The sequence below is a fragment of the Diorhabda carinulata genome, chromosome 3 (assembly GCF_026250575.1).
Source record: "Diorhabda carinulata isolate Delta chromosome 3, icDioCari1.1, whole genome shotgun sequence".
NCBI classification, from domain to species: Eukaryota; Metazoa; Arthropoda; class Insecta; order Coleoptera; family Chrysomelidae; genus Diorhabda; species Diorhabda carinulata.
The window spans coordinates 32,251,048-32,273,579 of record NC_079462.1 but is presented as its reverse complement, the minus strand read 5'-3'; the positions used below and the strand labels follow the sequence as shown (position 1 = coordinate 32,273,579).

General features: G+C 32.2%; 1 protein-coding gene across 5 annotated transcripts in view; it reads right to left on the bottom strand.

Annotated features, from left to right (window-relative positions):
• LOC130891328 (inactive dipeptidyl peptidase 10) overlaps positions 1-22,532 on the bottom strand; it is a 216,903-nt gene that overhangs the window by 85,193 nt on the left and 109,178 nt on the right. Inside the window, exon 1 of one of the 5 annotated variants that reach the window (XM_057795977.1) lies at positions 21,646-21,877. The exons of 2 other annotated variants lie outside the window; for them this stretch is intronic. The gene's annotated coding sequence lies outside the window, so the exon portion shown is untranslated. Of the gene's footprint in view, positions 1-21,626; positions 21,878-22,532 lie in introns of those variants that run through there. 2 more of the 5 variants (XM_057795976.1, XM_057795978.1) reach the window with 2 other exon arrangements.

Sequence of the window (22,532 nt, the reverse complement as noted above, 5' to 3'; positions counted from 1 at the left end):
ATACTTTTATAACGAGGATGATGTAAATTAGTAAATTTTTCATATAATGAAACGTATTTTCGCATTAAAACAAACACCAAAATTCAGAGCTATATCTATATAGATTATGAGCAAACTTACAATATGATATTGAGAGGACAAAGTTGTATAAGGCTTTAGAAGTTTTAACAGTTCCAAGTAAACTGATAAGAATGGTGAAACTGACTTTGGATAGAACTCAGTTCAAAATATTATCGGAAGGTTAAAGGGAAAGAAGGTTGTAACAGGGTGACCCACTATCCACTTTACTTATCAATCTCAAATTAGAAGTAATGTTTAATATACCATCTGAAGCCACAAATCTCACAAACGTCTGAGTCGGAGTGTACAGTAGATTGAAAGAGAAATCAAAAACATTGGGTAAATGGCGCAAAAATTGAATATATTGGAATGCAACGGTAAAGGAAGAATCAGGGGGTGAACTGACCTTTCAGGACGAAAAAAGAGAAACATCATTTTGAAAAAGTAGGGTTATTAAACTATCTAAGAGTGCTGATTAGAAATGATGATAAGACGAAATAAGCTAACAAAAGATTGTAGAATAGATATGTATGGGTGTGAGTCCTGGATGGTGATCCAGAAATATGGCACGCGGGAGAGGAGAGCTCAGAAAAATACAATGGGAAGCAAATCAACAACGATTTATGGAGAAGAAGAACGAATACTGATATAGAAGAACTATTACACAAATAATCAGCTTAAATAGTCAGGTGGTTGGGGTATGTGTAGAGAATTAATGCTAACGGAATTGCCAAGAGAGCACAAATTGATATTAAGAGAATCAGAAGAAGAAGAAGAAGCATGCCGAGAAAGAAATTGATATGAGAGGTAACAGCAAATTTGCGTAGAGTGGAAATAATTGAGTCGAGAGGAAGAACAGAGGACATAAACAGTTGGAAAAGCATGAGGAAGAAATACAAAACTGAGCTTAAAGAGTTGGATGCATTCCTAAACCTTTCCGTGATTTCTTAATTTTGGGTATCTTAATATTAAATCAGTTCAGAATAACAGAAAACAATTTGGCGTTTTGAACTATTTGGGTCTCTATCCGATATTTTTAATTAATTTTCTATCAAAAGAGATCTATAATCAAAATAAATCATCACAAAATCGAATGATATATGATGTACATAGTATTTTTTCTAGTTGTTGAAACATGTACACCATTCCATGATATTCTTACCTACTAGAAGATCAGCCTGTGCAGTATCTCGTCATTTAATTACATTTCATACAAAAATATGCGCTACTTATAAACAATTTTCATATTTCTATTTTTTAACGTAAGAAGCGACAAAAACAAATTAAAGTGCAGTAAATTAAACTCGAAATTGCAACGTCTGAGCGAAGAAATCAACCAAAAATGGCCGCATTTGGCTAAGAAGACAATGCACCAGCCCCACAACATCCATTATTGCAATGGCCAAAATTAATAAATTAAAGTTTGAATTGCTACCTCATCCACTCTATGCGCCAGATTTAAGCCCTTCAGATTATATTCTATTCCCAGAAAAAATGGCACGGTTGGAACTCAATTGAACATCGCTGGGAAAAGTGTATGGAGGTTAAAAGAGATTACGTTGAAAAGTAAATATATTTATATTAGAAGAGCAGCGTGTGGCTTCACCATCGATAGCGAAAAAGCAGAGACTGTCAACAAAGTTATAGATGCAGCTGTCTTTCATAGTACAGAATTAGTGGTAGCAATATAGCGTGAATATCAACTTACACTACAAGATGTTTACTTGCAGTTTTGTATCTGTGCAAAACCGATTCTTCAATCCTTTCTACGTTTGGCGGATGTTGTGAGATCGGAACGTTGTTAAATAATAAGAATAAACATATAATTTTTTACCATATATCAATTATTAACAGATAACTTGGATAAGCACCAAAATGATAAAGAAAAAGCTCAGAACTAAACAGAAGGATGGTGTCTTAACGTAATTTTGAGGAATATATCAAAGACTGTGAACCATCAAACTAAGCACTGTTACCTAGAGTGTAAACATCGACTTCGACATCGGTGTAGTGCTGTCCAAGGGGACACTTTTTAAGGGTGACATTGTTGTATAAAATTGTTTCCTTGTATATATTTATAGTTCATTTTATATTGATTCTAAATCAAACGCAGCGTATTTCCTGAATGTGTAATCTGAAATAAAGTGATTTATCAATACTACAAGTTGAAGGAAAAAATGATATTCATTGGAACAGAATGGCCTCAAAATTATAATTGCAAATAACTGAACCGTTTTTATTACAAAGTTACAATGTACTCTATATGTAAATGTTTCTGTGTGTGAAAAGCTCACCCTATAAAACTTTATTAATTCTTCAAAGTTTGCAGTATACAGGGTTATTCATTAAGAATGCGACGTTTACCAAAAGAGGTGTTTTATATGGTTATTCAATCAGCCATTTTGAAATGGTTCTATTTGCTAATCCACACCACAACCACACGTTGGTAATCGTTTCCACATCGTACACTTGACACTAATTTCATCTCTTTGGATTTTCCAATTTTGTCGCAAATAAAACATAATTTTCTTCAAAAATTGAGATAGAATATAGAAGAAGCTACGATATAAATGCAAAATATAATGAACACGTTTTTTACAGTTTAACGTGAACAGCCCTGATTATGGGCATGAGACAAAACATGAGTGTATTTGAATAATTAGGAACTTTATAGTAGAAGTTGGTAACTTCAAGGAATTCTAAAACTTTCCTGATCTCTGTGGGGCAATTGAGTGTTTACATCAGATGAAATTGTTTATATGTGGTGCTGTTAGTGAATATTTGCTTAACGGTCATAATTGCAAACAATTATTACAAAGAGAACCACTCCCTGAAGACATCAGATAACTGAGTGGCTCATTCAAACTGTAGCTTCTCTCCTCAGAGAGATTTTTGAAGTAGATATATAGATGTGATCATATTGTTGCTCTATAAATCGTTCCAAGAATCTTGAGTAGAGCTCGAGATTATCTACACGTTGAACTATGATTTCTAATTCATCAATTCGATTATTTTCTAGTTTAAAGAGTTTTGTAACTATTCTGTCGAAAATTCGTCCTTTCATATTATAGAATATTATTTGCCCAAAAAAAGATAAATTTCACTTAATGATGTGACTATAATTCATAAAAAATAATATATAATTCAGTGGTTATATCGACAACTAAAATAGCTCTTATTCTCATAAAATATGTAATATAATTAATGATTATAAATGAACAGAAGTTTCTATTCGATACTTTTCTTTTTTAAACCCCTGGATTTTCCTTTCTCATCATCTCCTGCACTTTCTTATATATTTAAGTTTTTCTCAATCACATTTAAGAGCTCTTCCACTGTTTAATGGTATCTCCTTTTGTCTTTTCTTAGGTGATTTATTTTATTTATTATTGCTTCTTTCCTTCGCATTATCTACTTTCCAATTTCTTCGTATTTTCCATTTCTTTTAGTCATGTTTGTTTTTTCTTTTATCAATCTGCATCGATTGATGTACAAGTTCTATTAATTGTATGTTATCCGAATTTCTCTGATTTCCTTTTAGTACTCAGCCTAAGTGATGAGTTATCTGGAAAGTTTTCCAACCTCAACCTGAAGATGTCAGAACTAAGTTGACAAATATAGTTGCGCATACGTTAAGAAAATAAGAAAAATTTTGGGCAGCTACAAAGGACTGTTTGATTAAGGTTAAAGATATACAAGAGACTATCGGTATATCAGAAGAATTCAAAATTGCAGATGAAATCTGGATCCAACACTACACACCTGAAATGAAAAAATAGTCAAGATAGTTGATTACGAATGCATACCTGATCCTTAAAGAGAAAGTAAGTGCTTTTCCATCAGGACAATGGAAGAAAATGTTGAATTTCTTTGTTATATTGGAAATTTTCGAGACGACTCTAGTAGATGTTGAAAATTTGATCGATTTCTAGGCAGTTACCAAAAATAATTTCAGAAAAGTAAAGATTTTTACTATAGCTTCAGGGAAATTCATGCATAAAATTGTAGTTAGTTGATATAATAGTTTCAAAGGATTCTTCAGAGAAAAATGAGACCATTTTATTCGACAGCATACACTTTTCATAAGATTGGAACAGTATTGAAATACAAAACGCGGATATGGTCTCTAAAGAGAAACCTTCTTAAGTTTATTTTAGCAATGTATAACCGAGATATTAATAACAATCCAAACAATGGAGGTCATGATAATGCACAAGGGAAATTAAGTTTTTATTTAATATAATAATTCTGGGGAAAAAAAGCAAAAATATGTTTGCATGCGGTGGGGAGTAATTGATTATTTGAAGTAATATTACACTCAATGACTATAAATGTTATAATCAAAGGGAATACTTTATCGACTCTGATTTTCTGTATATTTACATGGTTGTAAAGCCTACAAATAAATATTTTACTGCATACTAGACAAAAAGAGTTAATCGATGTCTGTTTGTATATCTCTTCTTGAAGAAACTTCATATAATAATATGTAGATGCGAACTGGCTTGCTCGTGGTTGCTCATTCAAATAAATCATTACAGTTTTTCGTGAGACTTCATCAATGTGACATCTAGGTGTCACATTACGTCGCTTAAATACAAGTGGTGTTCGGCTATAATAAGTATCAGCACGCAAACTATAACTAAAATAGTTTTAATGACTTACACATGGAGTCCGCTCAGCCTGTACGGCCGTAATCGTAATTCGTCAAACGAAATGAAAAGAAACCCCTTCAATGTGACAATATAGTGTACGCATTCTGGCAGGTTGACAAATATAGTTGCCTGAAGCGATTATCTTGAAGGACTTATTTGAGGGTGAGACCAAAACTAGTTAATCTCTGAATTTTTAACCAATGAACGACTTTTTTGACTTAGGTGAGGATCCTATCCACACTGATGCAGTACCAAAAATTTGATCTTTCATAATAAAATTCAGTCACACATAGATGTTAATATCAGAACAAAATTAAATGATACTACTGTTATAATTTATCTTATCATTTTCCATTTTCCTCTTTTTTGTAAATGCTACATGCATATCATCCGTTATAATCCTCCATTGTGGTCAAACATTTTTTTTTTAATTTTCATTTATAAATGAATCGAGGTAAACTTGAATATTGACTTTTCTTAATTCTAATAAAAATACTCATTCACCTAGAAAAAAGATTCATCCACCTATTGAAATAATGTCACTACTTTTGAATAGGTGCAGTTAGATGGTTGCAAATTAATTGGATTCATGCAATGTGGAAATCAGTATGACGATTCCATATAGAAGAATCCAATTACACCTTTAAAGAATTGATGAATCGCAATCAACCTTATAGGATAAACAAAAAATAAGGAAACTATAAAAATACTAATGAATGGAAAATTTTTGGGATTTTATAAACTGAACACGAAATTATATTTTTTCTAGCAAAATCTCAAATGCTGCTGAATGAATCGTGTTTCTGCGAGGCAAACAGTCGATCAGAAGCATACCTTTTATCTCAAAATACTGTATTATACAGCAGAAATTGTTTGTATTTCTACTTTAACTTCTAATATGACCTAAAAAATCAACTAAAATCAACTTTTGTTGCCATATCGCTCGAAATTTGTATTTTTGTAGTTTTTTTTTAGAAACGCTGATGAAACTAATGCAGTGCAGTTAATTTTCAACGCTATGTGCTATGAAAAATGGTTCTTGATCACGTCATAATTAAAAATCTATAGCGTGCAAATTCTTCTTCAAGGGGTCACTTGGAATTAAAGTTGATTTTCGTAAACCACGTTCACTCAAATATTTGAAGGCTGCAAAAGTTGGACGTAGAGAGACTTTTAATATGCATTAACGCAGAAGGAAGCATCTTTTCGATATGACAGTTAAGTACATGAAATAAAATAATTGCGTAATTTGAATCGTTTCACTGACCGGATGGTATTGGCAGCAGCAGAAACAAAATGATATAATCTTGTAATAGTGTTTACTCTCACAATGCAACAATATGTAAAGATCAGTATTTTATGCTTCTGGCAATAGGGCTAATTAAACAGCTCTTATGAAAGGTTACCTACTTGACTCAACACTATCAGTTAGTCATTAAACGTCAACCGATACATATAACCGTTAACAACAGAAAGAATTTCACCTGGACATAAACGCAACAAGTGATAAAACTGCTCAAGCGGTCACCGTATTGCGACAAGGGCAGAGTCAGCGAGAAGTGACGAGTTCGCTGGACATGAGTCAGTCTACTGTTTCCAGAGTTTACCATCGTTACCAAGTCCAACAAGAGCTCAAAGAGATGCGAATAGTGATTGTGAGTTGGACAGTCAAAAGACGATTTATGACAGCAAAGGCTTCTGACCCCAAATTAACCCCAGCCCACCGAGCAGCCCATCAACGGTTTGCTATAGAACACTTTAATTGGTCTGACGAACAATGGGGCTCCGTTTTCTTCTCAGACGAAAGCAAAGAGTGCCTCCAAGGGAGCGATAGAAGATGACACCTCTACACAAGACCTGCAGAAAGATTCCCGCATTTTTGTGTGAAGGACAAACAATGGAAACAAAAACCGAGTTCGTTTTTATTGAAACTGGTGGTGGAGTGGGAAACTTAAGGGCGAGCAGATACATAGAAGGGATTTCAGGGGATCACATCGTTCCTTACGCCAGTTCCATCGGCGAAAACATCATCATCCTAGTGTAGGACCATACTCGACCATATACTGCAGGTTCCGTACGACCGTATTTCCAGGATGTTGTAGTTGCTGTTATGAATTGACCATCCTATCGAGCATTTATGAAATAAACTACAGAAAAGGGTTATAAATTCTGAACTAGGCACGAAATTGGACCTCAAAACGGTAGTCACCGAAGGATGACATCAAACAAGATCGAGTGAAGAAACTTATTCAATCCATGAAAAAGCGATGGGGAGCTGTTTTTAAGGCCAGGCGACAGAGCACTAAATATTGATAGGTTACTTTTAAAGAAATTATATTGACGAATTAAAGCTTGTAATTTGTTTACTGTTGATTTTAACCCTCTTTCATTGTTGAAGATTTCTACAGCATAGACCACTCAATATAAAGCTAAGAATAATGGCTTTGAGATTACTGAAATCAAAAAAAGATAGGAATAAATTGTTAGAGCAGGTAAAACAAGCAAACATTTATTTGTCATACAATTCTACAACTGAAATTTTAAATTTAGACGTAATTACGATTTGGTAATTACTTATTTGAATCCGAATTATTGGTGAATGTGACGCAACTTTTCGGAACCAAGAAAAGTAAAACTGTCATTTCATTATTTCCAAGCTTCTATTTGAGACAATGTATAAAGAAATATTTCTTTGGGAACGCGTTGGAAATAGTTAAATAGTGAAACTACAGTTTTCTTGAAGAATGCCTCTATTTAATTAATATATAGCTTAAACAAAATTAAAATCAAATATGAATGAAAAGCATATTGAAAAAATAAATGAGAATGACAGAACGAAATAATTGCAATATGAAAATTTACAAATAGATTTTACTGTTGCAATATAATTGAATCTCTGGATTACTAATAAGAGACATGAATTTTCCTTTAAATAACAATTAAAGTGGCATTTATGCTTTACAGATTATAAAGTAAATATAATTTATACCAACTCCTGGGGAAAATAATGTTCTGGCATTTCTGCGATTTTATTATTGCCTTTTACTTAATTAACTCTTGTAACGAAATTCTTTGGAAATAATTGTATCAAATAATTTTCGAAAGACGCTTTGGGCATCATTATTCTCATTATTGATCTTTTGTATTCCGACAGAAATAAGAAAAAACAAAAGGTCTTCAAATGGAAGTGAGCAGTACGACAATAATAGTTTCAGAAGTTTATAACAACTTTTGTGAAGCTACTTCAGGTAATTGCCAAACTACAGAATTTTCACTCAAAAAGCCTCGTTATTTTGAAGGAGTGTATTTTGTAGTCGAGATAATTACTGCCCAAGTCATCAAAAACTAAATAATTATCAAGATAGACAGCTTATAAATATCCTATTATATACATCAAGTACCCTTATACAAATAATGGATCTTCCATAAGACTATTTGCAAATTACTTCTCATAATCGAACATTCGCGAATGAATTCCACTGTATAAATATTCAGTGAATAAGGAGATTGAATATATCAGAATATGTCCACACTAAAAATATTGATCCAGAATATTCAAGATTTCAAAATTTCCAGTTTTACAAAAGGAAATAACTTAAAATTAACAAATGATACCTTCACGAAATTTATCCTGTTGCGAGGTGGGACCACTATTGGATTCGAAAAACCAGCGAAACACGATGCCTCAAATATCTGTAAACAACTTAAACAGTACTCGTTCTGAGTAAGTTCACTATTACAAATGTCAGATGTGACATATTTACATCAGTGTTGCCATATCTCAAAAAATAGCAACCCTCTTACTATTTCAGACACTTATTCAGTATTCTAGCATCTCTTAATATTGTCTCTGCTCACGTATTTGCTGGATTATAATGTAATACCAACAGAGTCATTGTAAAGTAATTTTGGGGAAATTAAATTATCATTATTTCGAAAACTATACGTTTAATCCCATAATATATGAGATATCCTCAAGTTTCATTCAAAATGCGACGTGATATCGAGGGTAGAAAGTTTGGAAATAACTTCAGTGAGACAAGTGTTTATAGAGCAGGTTAATTGCGGTGGATTACGTCAGGTATGGTTAACTGAAATAATTTCGAACGCAATTTATTTAGAGGTTTTCTAAATAAATGAAAAAGTCTGATGTAACACTGAAACAGTTTTATATTGCTTCGTTTATGGTTATAAGTATCATCGTTACTATTATGTGACTTCTTTATTGATCTTATATTTTGAAATTTTTTCGTGAAATTATTCTGAACACACAGGGGCATAACGCTGCTTAACATAAGCATGGAACTCTTCACTAGCATTTTAAAGGAAAGACTTGAAACACAAATAACGAACAGGGAAGGACAACAAGGTTTCAGACGAAACAGATCCACGACCGACGCCATATTCATTGTTGAACAACTAAAAGAAAAATCGATCGAATTTAATACACCCGCGTATGTCTGCCTCATCGATTTGACCAAGGCATTTGATAGTTTCCGCCTACCCGACATCATAAATACACTTATATCGAAAGAAACGCCAGACACCATCGTAAGAGCAGTCCGCAGTCTCAATTCGAACAACACGACCAAAGTAAAGGCAGGAGATACCAACACCAGGAGGCATTAGGCAGGACAACAGCCTCATCCCATTTCTGTTCAATCTCTTAATGGACAGACTTATAGAGGAAGTATCACCTTTAAATGTGGGATACCGAATGGGACAGAATAAAAGAATCAGCATGGTATGCTACGCCAACGATACAGCTATTTTCGTGGAAACGCAGGATGACCTTCAAAGACAACTACACAAATTCTGCCAGGTCAGCCAAGCGATGAACATGACTATATACACAGAAAAAACGAAAAGCATAACCTTTGCTAGAGAGCCCGTATGATGTAAGCTGACAGTTCAGGACAAGTCTCACAATTTAAATACCTGGGTATGGATCTGTCGAGTTATCAGGACCCAGTGAAGAACCTAAGAAGCCAGATCAACAAAGCAACTGCCATATCAGGCTGCTTAAGACAGATAACTTGAGCAAGACAATATGAGCGAACGAATACATGCGAAAGCTTAGCAAGGTTAGGATCTATAAGACTTGTATCAGGCCAATCATGACACACGGAATAGAAACCAGAGAGGAAACCAACAAAACGAAAAGTATGTTCGGGTAGCCGAAATGAAAACGCACAGGACTATAGTGGGAAAAACAAGAATCACGAACATATTTTCAATTGTATATTAAGCAATTTTACTGATTTTTAGCAATGGGAATATATGTAGCTACTCTTATTTTTTGGTCTAATTTGACCGGACTATATAAGAAGGTATGTAATTTATATGTTCCATAGCTGTACAGATGAAAACGTAGAAAAAAAGTCCAGGTATAGCATTCTTGAACTGTTTATTAAAATACATTTTTTATCACCAAAATGACGAATACCTACTTTATTGTAAGATTAATTCTGCTAGTTAAATTTCATTATTATTGCATTAAAATGTTGTTTACACTTTAACAGAGAACTGAAATTATTCAAATTTATGATGAATGTGGAAGATGCGCAAAATGAACAATGTTAAAATAGGTATGTTTAAAAAAAATATATCCCGTGTTGTGAATAAAGAGATACAAATAAAAGCTTTACTGTAACAAACACATGCATAAGATAATGAGTGTTATGACGAAAAATTTGTGTCTCCCCCACCCTTAAAAGTACTTTCGGAGCACTAAAAAATAACCCTACATGAGCGAAAAAATTTTCGAAGTGTGTTTGTGGTGGAGCCCAAATTCTAAATAATTTCTTTAATTTTCTATTTTCCATTCGTTAAAAACCGTTGACGTCCAGTTGTACGTATCTACTTAAATAGATACCTCTTGATATTTATTCCTGGTACTCCTTAAAATAATCCAATATTCGAAAACACTAGGTAAATGATCTCTTTTTAAAGCTATAATACGAGGCAAATCCAGAGAGTAAATTTCCCGATGCGCTAATGCCAGGTTCATGTGAACATCATGAGTAAGCAGATGGTGTGTCGCTGGTGTAGGATGTTTTTCGAAGGTAACCAAAATAATGAAGATCGAGAGGGCGACTCATCAATGATTATCTTGTTGAGCTTGTCCGGTAGCGCGAGATAAAGAACTATTGCTTCACGATTTCGAAGATCACAGGTATTTTCGAGGAGGTTGTCAGAAACCGGTTTAATTCACAATCATCACAGTTCTACAACAGAGGGATACAAAAGTTTATTCCACAATCCAACAATAGGATCAATATCCATTCTGTCGAAAAATAGCTGAATAATTTTTGTCCTGTTGCCAATATATATGAAGTATGTGTTTTTAATAGGGAAACTTTACTTTCTTGCTATGCTTCATATATTGCTTCATAAGCTATCCAACTAAATAGAATATGGAATCTTTTACATTTGAAAATAGTATGATATCACTTGCGGTTTGTGTACATTTTGCTCGGTTTGCTTTTTTGACTGTAATTTACATGTTTAGGCTCCTTGTGTCTACGTTTTCATCCACTTTTCCTTTTCTGACCTTTTTATTTCAATTATATTTTATATACCTTCTGTTTTCTTCATCCGGCTTTAAATTTTGATGAGTTGATATTCAATTCAGATACAAAATGATCACATCATAACTTCATCTTTTCTGCCATTATTTATCACTATTTGAGTGGTATGAAATTCTATTATTCATAATCCAAATTTCCTAATTAATATTAATAAAAATTAATTCTGCAACACGAAATTTGTATTAATTTTATTAACCATTTATAGCTTTCGCCATTCCGGATAAATGAATGTCAGCGTGACACGCTGCATTCGAATTAAATAAATTATTACTTTCGACGTTTTGGCACACACGAGTGAAACAATAAATATATCTGAATGGTCTTATAATATATCGTGCTTGTTGGGCATTTAGAATGATATAAAAAAAGGTCAAGGAACAGGAAAAATCAGTTATATTTATCAACGTCGTTCTAGCATACATTTTCTTTCGAGGACATCTGGAAAACATTTCCACATATGTATGTTAGAATATTCTGTAAATAATAGAGATTCGTAACTATATAAAAGTGCGGTGATGAAGTGAAAACTTACATTTTATCTCTTTAAAATTGAAGTACATAGATTTCTAATGGGATTTAATATTAACTCTGAGTCAATTTATTTAAATAATATACTTAAGTCTATATTTCATATATTCGAGATAGAGAAATTTTCTCACGTGTCTTACACTGTTCTATTTCGATAAATTTATTAGTTTTATGTATTCAAAACAAAACAAAATTATAATGTATAATACGAGGGTTGATACTTAAGTTTGAACTGGACAAATAAAAACAAATATTTTTCAAAATATTCTCCATTAAGATCAATACGCTTTTGCGTGCATTTGAATCAATTGTCGAAGCATTTTTACCATTCTGATTGAGGTATCTCCAAAACATGTGATTTGTTCGCATCAACCGCTTCTTCAAGTGTAGAAAAATGTTGACCTCGTAATTTACTTTTGAAAAAAATCATTGAGTGTCAAACAACGATCTTCTGCGATCTGTACGAATCTACGATGCTTCAATAAAATGGTGGCGACATATCCAGTTATTCTGATACAGGCGACCATTTATTTCGAAGTGCTTCGTGAGTGAAAACTTTTGTTGGATTTGGCTTGTCTATAAAGACCCATACAGTTTTTTGTTCAGTTTAGGGGTTCATATGCATAGACCCATGATTCTATGCCTGTCGCGATCTTATGGACGTCTTTTGAAGCCCCTTGATTGAATGTCTTTGCACCAATAGACACGAGCTTTTTTTTGAGATTGTGAAATAGAGCGGGATCCGACGCGAACAAATATTTTTGACAGCCATACGATTATGCAAAAAATTGTTCATCATGGCAAAGTAAAAATCATAAAAACAAATTGAAATTATCTGAAAATATAAAGGAATTGTTCCTAAAGACTTTGGTGTTTTCAAATTTTGAAAATTCAAAATGGCGCCCATTCAAATTGAATTTATATATAAATTTTTTTCAATCTCCATTAATTTTATTAATATAAACAATTTCAAGATGCGGTTTTTTCCAATCTATAGAAGAAGAGTAGTAGTTCAATAAACAGTGTCAACAAAGTTTTCAAAAAAATTCCTTATCTCTTAATTTTTTGAAAAAATATCAAAAATATAATAAAATGAACATTTCATCAAAAAATATAATGAAAATAATCTCTAATTATCAACAAAACTTTCTTTTCTATGAACTCCTGCATTTTATATACTTTTGCCATAATCCAAAACACAGTAGAACCTTCAAAAGTGACTAATAATACGAACTTCTACTTCCAGAAACATCTAATCTAGTTCTATGGTTACTCAATAGTTGGACCCACCTATAATTTCCTTTATAGCTTTTTATTACACTAACTTATGACCAGTGCTGTTAGATGGCGTGCGGCTGTGTACCTGACACAATATAAATACAATTCACACGGCCGTCATTTTGAATTTTCAAAATTTGAAAAAACCATTATTTCCAGAAACATTTCCTCCATGTTTCCATAAAATATTGACTTAATTATGTTATTTTCATTATAATTTTTGATTAAAAAAACAACTTTTCGAAAAATTGAGGGTCGAAAAAGTTTTTTAGGGAAATTTAGTTGCATCATGTTACAGGGCTTAAAATTCCCTACAAATTTGATTGTTCTGAATCTTATGACCAGTGCTGTTAGATGGCGTGCGGCCGTGTACCCGAAACAATATAAATCCAATTCACACGGCGGCCATTTTGAATTTTCAAAATTTGAGAAAACCATTATTTCTAGAAACATTTTCTCCATATTTCCATAAAATATTGACTTAATTATGTTATTTTCATTATAATTTTTGATTAATTAACAAATTTTCGATAAATTGAGGGTCGAAAAAATTTTTTTAGGGAAATTTAGTTGCATCATTTGACCGGTACTGTTAAATGGCGTGCGGCCGTGTACCCGACTCAGTATAAATCCAATTCACACGGTCTGAATCTCACAGTATGTTATAGAACCATCTTGCAATATTAGTTTACGTACAGCATCGATGTGAAACACGGTGACTCGAGGTTGTGCTAGATCATCAAAAGTCGAAGCGATTTGATCGGCACACTGCTGTTGGTTTAATCCTCGTCGAAAAGTCGTAGAAACTCATCGCCCGATTTAATTCCATTTCTTGATCAAGATGAATATTTCAAATGTTTCTAAACAACTCCACTCTGTTTCTACATAATAAGCTTCTGCTGTATGTATATTGTATTTCTAGGAAGAAGTTTCCATTGAGGATAAGTCTTAATAAAAAATTTCAGTCATTAAAAATGTGGAATATACATAAAGCTTTCAGTGTGTCCCAATTTCTGCATTTCAATTCATTACCATTCGGATTTAGACGCTTGCCAGAAAATTAAATTTTTATGGTAAAAAACGATCTCCATAATACACAATAAACTTTTTGGGTCACATTTTAGCGAAGCATCGATATTGATTTGCTCTTAAAGCATCCAAACCTTATTGAACATTTGTTATATAAATTTTGCGGTATCAAGTGGTCCTCAACCAATCGGTAAATTTTATATTATCAATAATTCAATTATCGAAAATGTGCATTTTCGCGTATATATTACAATATATCGAAATTATTGAGTAAGAATTTTGGAACAAGTGTTTTCCTTTTCCACTTTTAAATATTACAAAATTGAACCTGGTTTCTGAAAAATTAAAACTCACCCTCCGCGTTCAATTAATATCCTTCCAACCAATAATTAACTCTGCAAATTTAACAAATTGGGACGTTCTTTCCGCATATACAGATGCATACATAACAACTGACGAGGTAGGACTTCATCCCAAACACTCAATAAAATTTTTAATTAAAGTCGAATTATCACAATGACAACACATAAATTACACAGTGATAAAAAAGAAACGAAGGAGCAGACCCCAACGAGTGACAAGTAGTAATTATTTGAAGCGCAAATGAAGTTTAGATTGTAGAAAAAAACAATTTAAACTGAAATTAATGTTACACGTATTTCGATAACCAAGTTATAGTCTTCAGAGACTGAGGTTTATCTGTGTACAGTGTAATATCACCAGAAATTCCAACTTGGTAATACTATTTGAATCAAAAGTGGAAAATCGAGTGGCAAATATCCCAGTGAAACCCTGATCGAAGTCAATCAGCGAAATATGATTTCAAGTTAAATTAACTAGTTTACGATTTAACGAAATTAACGATATAAGTAATAAAATCGACCCCCTAATAATACGAGACACACCTAAACAATTGATAATTGATAGATCAAAATTTCATCAATCATCAACCTCAATAACAAACTAGAAGAAGTATTTGGCAAAAACTCGGAATCTTTTCAAATATTTGAGTGACATTTAGATTTTAACAAAATCAAAACCCATTTATAATCTTGTCACTTATTACTCCAGTGGTAGATGCGACTTGGTTGTTATTGAAAGTATGTTCTATGGAAGATAGCAAAATATAATTTTTCGTTGGTGGTAATATCGTAGGGAAATATTTTCCTTTTTTAATTAAAATGTTTCTAAACGATGGAGCTATGCACACAGTGTTTCTCACTTACTTAATTTATTTTTTTAATTTATTCATTTACACACTTACAATAGGAACAATAAACTATGCACTAAACACTACACTACTCACTATTTATACTAATTATCCAATAATATCCAAATATTAACTATTTCGATGTATTATTATGATATGTACAGCCTTTCTGAGAATCTCTGCATTCTCACACTTTAGATTTTTTATCATAATCGAACAAGATTTGCTTCATGGTCCATGCTGTAGACGAGTTCGTAGTTATAGTTTCCAAACTAGTATGAGCTATTTGAAAGTGAAAATGAGTTAGTTAAACAAAGTGGAAAAAATCGTTCTTTAATACAAACTATTCACTATTCGAGAGTTTGGTAAAGAACTAAAAATAAATATCGTATGGCGCTGTGTGAAGTATTCTAACATATAATTAGCAATTCAGACAACTGACTGACGAACTGAAGTATAATCCTAATCCTAATTTCATTATCAAAATTATTACTGGTGATGAAAGGGTGGTAGAACATTTGGTCTGCAATGTGGGCTAACGCTCCTCATCTTCCTTAGGAGAACGCGTCACATTATAAATATTTTGGTTGCAATTGAATATTCACATTTAGAGAAGCAGTATATGCGTTCTTAAAATCTAAGTACAAATGGAGAATTACATCAATCAAGTGATTGCTGTACTGCAAATTGAACATTATTTTGAATTTGACGATCCAGAGAGATATACGAGACAAGCGATTCGATGTACGTACACAAATAGAGGCATTACATTAGATTTACAACGCCAACTGGGATGTAAGTCGACAGCTGTGATGTTAAAGAAAGTATTAATATCATCATTGGAAGTGCAATTAGTGTGACTACTAAAAGTTATCAGATATAATTTGAATATCAATTTTTCTGCCGCAAATATTTCCAGCTATACATGAAAAATTCATTTGAAAAATTATTGAACATTAAAAACAAGGTTTTGAAACATTTGTTGGTGACTTCATTCGACGTTACAATGTACCTACTCTTTGCAGATCAATTATTAAAAAGTTGATAATTAGATAGACGTTTTTTGAGTTGTTGATGTTACCATGAATGAACTTTTCGAATGCTTTTTTTTTAATTCTGATCTCAGTTCCACTCCCAGTTTGCTAAAAACTATTAGAAGCCTTGCGACTGAAAAAACCACAACATGTGTTGCCGCGCTAACTAGGTTGAACGTCGTTGAAGCGGTAGTTAGACACGGTTGCTGATGGGCATATTCTAGTCGATACTTTTGTATGGTACAGAGGTGTAGTCCGGTTCAAGGAATACAGCAATATATTAAAGCTAGCGTAGGTGTAAAGAGGGTCGCTTCAGCTTATGGGATGATCATCCAAAATGGTGAATGCGCAAGTTATTCTGGTGAAACTTTGGAAAAATTACAATATACCTGAGAACGGGAGAGGTTTTCGGGATGAGAATAGCACAGGAAGAATGGCAAAATACTTGGGAGCATTATCAAAGAAGAAGGTGGACAAAGCGATTGATACCACGTGTGAAACTTTGGAGACAAGCACACCATGACGGAGTTGTGTATTACATTACACAATTTCTGCCCGGACAAGTGTATTTTGCGCGTTACTTGCACCACTATGTATAAGATGTAGTCGCCTCTACAGCGATAAAGTACAGGATGATACTCTGCACACTGGACAGTGAACAATGGGGAATTGGAGTCGCACATCGGCGAACTGTCAGCAGATACTATCCTGGTTGAAATGTTAAAACAAAGAAACTATTGAAATTTGGTTTCTCAATACATTCAAGGGGTTTTGCGCATCAAAAAGGCTAATTTAGACCGGATTTAAGTGTCAGAAAAGAAGAAACGATTCCGAAGAGTGAAAGAGGGGCCTAACTCGAAGTAATATGTTCCAGGTTGATGTTCGGAAGAAGAAGCGAAGGTTTAAAAATGTACCTTCTTCGCAGGATTTCCTTATCAGAAATGCAATCTTTGACAAGGATAACTATTTAGAAATCTCGAGAATGATAGGAAATTGTCGAAAAATAAAGCTAAAACCAGACAAGCATGGAAGAAGAGGGCAATATGCAATGGTAAACAGCCGAAGACGAATAAAAAACGCGTTAGAATTTTTATAGATAATTAAAGATCGTATCTATCAGCTATAGTATTTCCATAAACCAATCAAATCGTAATATTTTTTCATAAAATCTGCAGTACAAACATCGATAATCTTATAATAAGCGACGTGGCATATTTACCGGTCTATAATGGTTCCTACAAAACTTCCATTTATTTCAAAACATTAATCATATCGCTTTCTAACATCACTATATAGTTATTTTAAAAGCATTTTTCAACACGATTTTGATGAAAATTTTTTTCTGCTTCATTTCATGTTCTCCCCTAGCGAATTTAATTAGACTTGAAGATCGCGCGGTAGCTTTTCAACTTATTCGCTGTCTAAATATATCCATTGGTTTGGATAATTTCAGTTTAACAACCCATTAACAATCCAAACGAATGTGTAAAATGTAAATTATCCAGTATTTAACGGGACAATTCATCCATTTTCCTGGTATTTTAGCAGATTAGAGATGTAAAACATGTATATTATTCGTGTTCACTTCAAAATGAACCCGAGATTTATTTAACGAACTACAGATACGGTTTATGAAATGTTAACTTAAGTAATTTATCATCGGCCAGTTGGATGATACGTTTTTGATAATAGTACACCATTGTCGTTTAATATATGGTATTTCCTCCACCATTTTTTGTGATTTTATATTTATTTTCTCATGTTATGTATAAATTTAAAATGAATGTCCATAATAACGTCAAATATCCACGAGAGTGATGCATATAAAGAGAAAATTCAATGAATTTCAAAAGAAGTTTAGAAGTTTTTCATCGATGATTAATATTGTGTAAAATTTACTAAGAAAAAATTTAAAACTGAAGAACATTTAACCCTATTATAGTTTCCGAAAAGTCTTTATGTGCTACTATTGAATATTTCATATTTGAAATTGCGCTTAATCGTTTTTTCAAAAAATTATCTCTCAAAAATTTAGTTAAAACTGAGTATTTCATAAAGAATTTATGGAAATATCACTTTTGATAAAATGTATCAGTTTTTTATGTCAGAATACACGTTTTCTTGCATAAAATTCCATTAGCAAAAGTTAAGAGGTCTGAAATCCATATTACTGGGTGGACAATAAGTGCATCAAGATTGCTTTCAATCCAACGTTGGGATAGAGACCGAAAAGATATTTTCTAGCAAATGCTCCCAATGTTTTTACACTAAATATCGCATATTTCGCCTTATTCCTAAATTTATATCTTCCAAGTACTCTAGTACTATCAATTACTGAGATAAAAAAAATCCTTTAGAAGAAATAGTCGCAATGCTTGTCCAGTAATAGATTTCAAAAATCTGTTGGTTTTAAATAGATTTTCTTCGATTCATATGTACACGTTATGGTGATTGATTATGCCCTTTCTGTTGTGAAATGAATACCAGAATTAGTTGCAAATCCGATTCTTCTAGAAAGACCTTCATCTATTAATTCGTGAACTAGAGATGAAGCTACTGTTCCTTCAATATTTGCCAAGTTATTATATGACCAAAATGATGAAGTTTTGTGACGACTACTATAATTAGCAAGTTGTGGCACTCGTCTCTTATAAATTGTCGATAGTTGAGCATATTCCATTTGCGATATTACGAAACGCCTTGTAGTTGCTGCATTATGTCCTAAGCATCCACCAGAATCAGAAATAATTATGTGAAACCACAATCTAGCCTGACAAAACTTAATTATGCAATTACTGCAAATGTTTAAATTGTTTTAACAGAAATTTTTCTAGTTTTTGTAATAATTTTGAAATGAACAATCGGCAGTATTTTTTATTAAAACAACTGTTTGATGTTGATCAGCAAAAAATTCAACTAACAAAACTAAGAACAATGAAAAATATTCTTCTTCTCGATAGAACTTTTGAATGAACTTTTTGTAGCAGAAAAAAATGTTGAAGATGATTTATTAAGCTACAATAATTACTAAATTGTAATGGGTTCAAAACTGCTTATGATAAGAAAACCTTGTACCCTTTTCCATTACAGAAATGCCATAACATTTTTCTTAACATTTGCATTAATTTTATTATTGACCCCGGAATATGGCGTACCATTTTATGACACTCTGTATGTAATACATACTATATTTATATATATATATATATATATATATATATATATATATATATATATATATATATATATATATATATATATATATATATATATATATATATATATATGCAGAATAAAAAATAGTAAAGTCCCATTTAAGTTGTATTAGTGGGATTCGGTAATACAATGTATACACGTAAGTTTTCCCAGATCTATACAACTACTTTTATTCGGAAAAGTATATATGTTATCATTGGAAAACTGTGAAATCCATATTTTATTCACAGTTTCAAGCATCGCATTCATCATATTTCATTGGAATGAAATATACGGTAAATTTCCGAATTATTTTTTTTAAAAAAGCGTAAAATTTGAAATCAGCTTTGTTGAGACCATCTCAATGTTTTCAGCAAGGGAACAGCCAGAAGCTACAGTGTACTAAATCTGGTGATTAAAGCGGATGTAGAAACCTACGAGATATTTAGTGGTCAAAAGCACTTTGTATTATAAATAGATAATTTTTCACAAATAATCGCCTTATTGACGAAACTAGTTTGAACACATCCCGTACATTTTAATTTCTACTAACATCTCGGCCGTTTCTCGTCTTTAATTGACTCATTTCAACTTGTAAATAGTCTTCAAAACTACCACCATAGAGTTCTCTAGACATTTTTTCAACTTGAAGCAAAACTTAGTATCAATGATCCACACTGCAAATACGAGCTCACTATAGTAGCAGTCGATCGACCTGTCGGTAAAAACTTGTTAACTCTTGTATCAACACGTCCAAGGCATGAGACATACTAGTTAAAGTAGATGTATAGATATAGAACTAGTAATTGCGGCTATGAAAATTCGACAAATATATTTTCTAGCACACCTCGTATTTGATGATAATAACATGACATTTAATAGAACCAATGAAAGATAAAATATTTGGAAATATGGGTGATTCCGTTCTAACTGTGATTTTTTGTATTCAAAATTTCAAGATTTTAAAATTTAACTTTTCTAACTTTTTTATGCATATTATTCATCTATTTTACTGTAAAAATAAAACTCTAAGAGGAATTTACTACAACTTCAAAGTATCACGAGCAAGACACAAATGTCGGATTTTGAGTTCCACGGTACTGACTCATTTATCCACGGTACTGACATGGTAACTTAAGATATTAAACAACAAGTGCATCAATTTTCCTCAGTTTGATCATAAACATTAGAATTTATAAGGTAATTAGTTTAAATCATTTGTTACGACAAAAAAAATTAATAATTTATCGGTAAATTCTAGGAATGGACATGACACGGTACTGACATTCAAGTGATGTAGTATAAGTTTTCTTTAAGTGGCAAGTTATATTGTATAAAAATAATGTTTAAATATCTTAAGAATTATTCAATTAACACAAAATTTTTATTAATTGATTATTAATTAATGACTAGTACAAAAAAACAATACAGGACATTGAATATCACAGTTAGAACGGAATCACCCATATGAATTCCAACTGAAAACTATATGAATCTCAGCCAAAAGTAAATTTAATTTCATTTGGCCTAAAAAATTAAAGTGTAATTGAAAAATTTCAAAAGTATTTTGAAGTGTAATTGAAAGAATTGAATGGTACAAATGAAATTGTAGAGCCACACGGTTCATCAGATTTTTCTTTATTATATACTTTTTTCTGAAATGTTTATGAATAAAAGTGATTCCAACACTTGAAGTAGATATGAAATAAATTTGAAAGTATCCGTTTAAACTGTAAGTCAATAAATTATTTCTGTTCCTATCTCAATCACTGGTTTAACACATTTTTTAAAAAATTTAACTTAAGTAATATAATTAGTATTTAATGATAAATTGTGTGTCTCCATTATTTCCAAATAATTTAATTATTTGAAACTATAAATAAATTTATATAATCGAAAAATGCTTCACGTACGAGAAAAAAAACGTGACATAATTCTGTTAAGAAAAACTGATGGATATTATAGAGTGGAATATAAATGAATATCAAAATAATATTGCGTTAGTATACAATATTTTTGAAAAATCATAACTTGACGGACACCATACCAACAAAACATATCAGTACCAATAAAAATCTCAGATCCAGGATCCATGCATTTAGAAGTGAATCCCATGTTACCACATCCAGAAAATCGTGAAACTATATTCAAGTCTTGGAAGCATCACTAGCGTAATTCCCGGGTTAAAATAATTCGAAAAGCTCTTTTTAAAGCTCGAGAGAAAGCCGGGACCGTGCGCGGCGGCCGATCACGAAGCTTTGAACGTTTTGTTGTCAGTCCTGGCTATGAGCTTGCTACACTGCGGTCCCACTGTAAATGCTCGAGTTGCCGCTGACTTTGGTAGGCGTGCCTGCCGGCTTTTTCATACTGCAGTATATGAAAACTAAGGGGAGTGTTCTGTATATTGTTTAATTTGGTATTTTTTAGGAAACACGGAAGAAAACATATTTCCGTCCAATGGTTTAAATATAGAAACACTTAATACACACTCATTCAATTGGTAGCACCTTTTTTCACATTGTTACGGTTTTTTTAAACTTCGTGACAATAACTCACGAGACGTTTTGGAAAAAAGGGATTTCAAGTTGTAGTATAAATTATTTCTTACGCTTTTTCTTAATTAATTTTAACATTTTTTCAATTCAACCTAAAACAGTTTATACAAACACAAAAACCTTTACGTGTATTAGGATTCATTTGAGCAAACAGAATAAAAATATACGAGATGATAGTCATCAAATAGGGAAACTGTAGATGTTTTATAAAAGGGCGCAAAAGCCAAATATCAGCAATTAACAACTATTACTCTGAAACTTTCTGTTAAGAATGCAGTGCTATCATATACTGTAAACAAATCAGTATAACCGTCGTCAAAGTATTACGTATCTATTTTTTCTAGAAAGTTACTGCTAATATCTTTTCTGTCTAAGTATAGAAATAAAATTTATTGTCT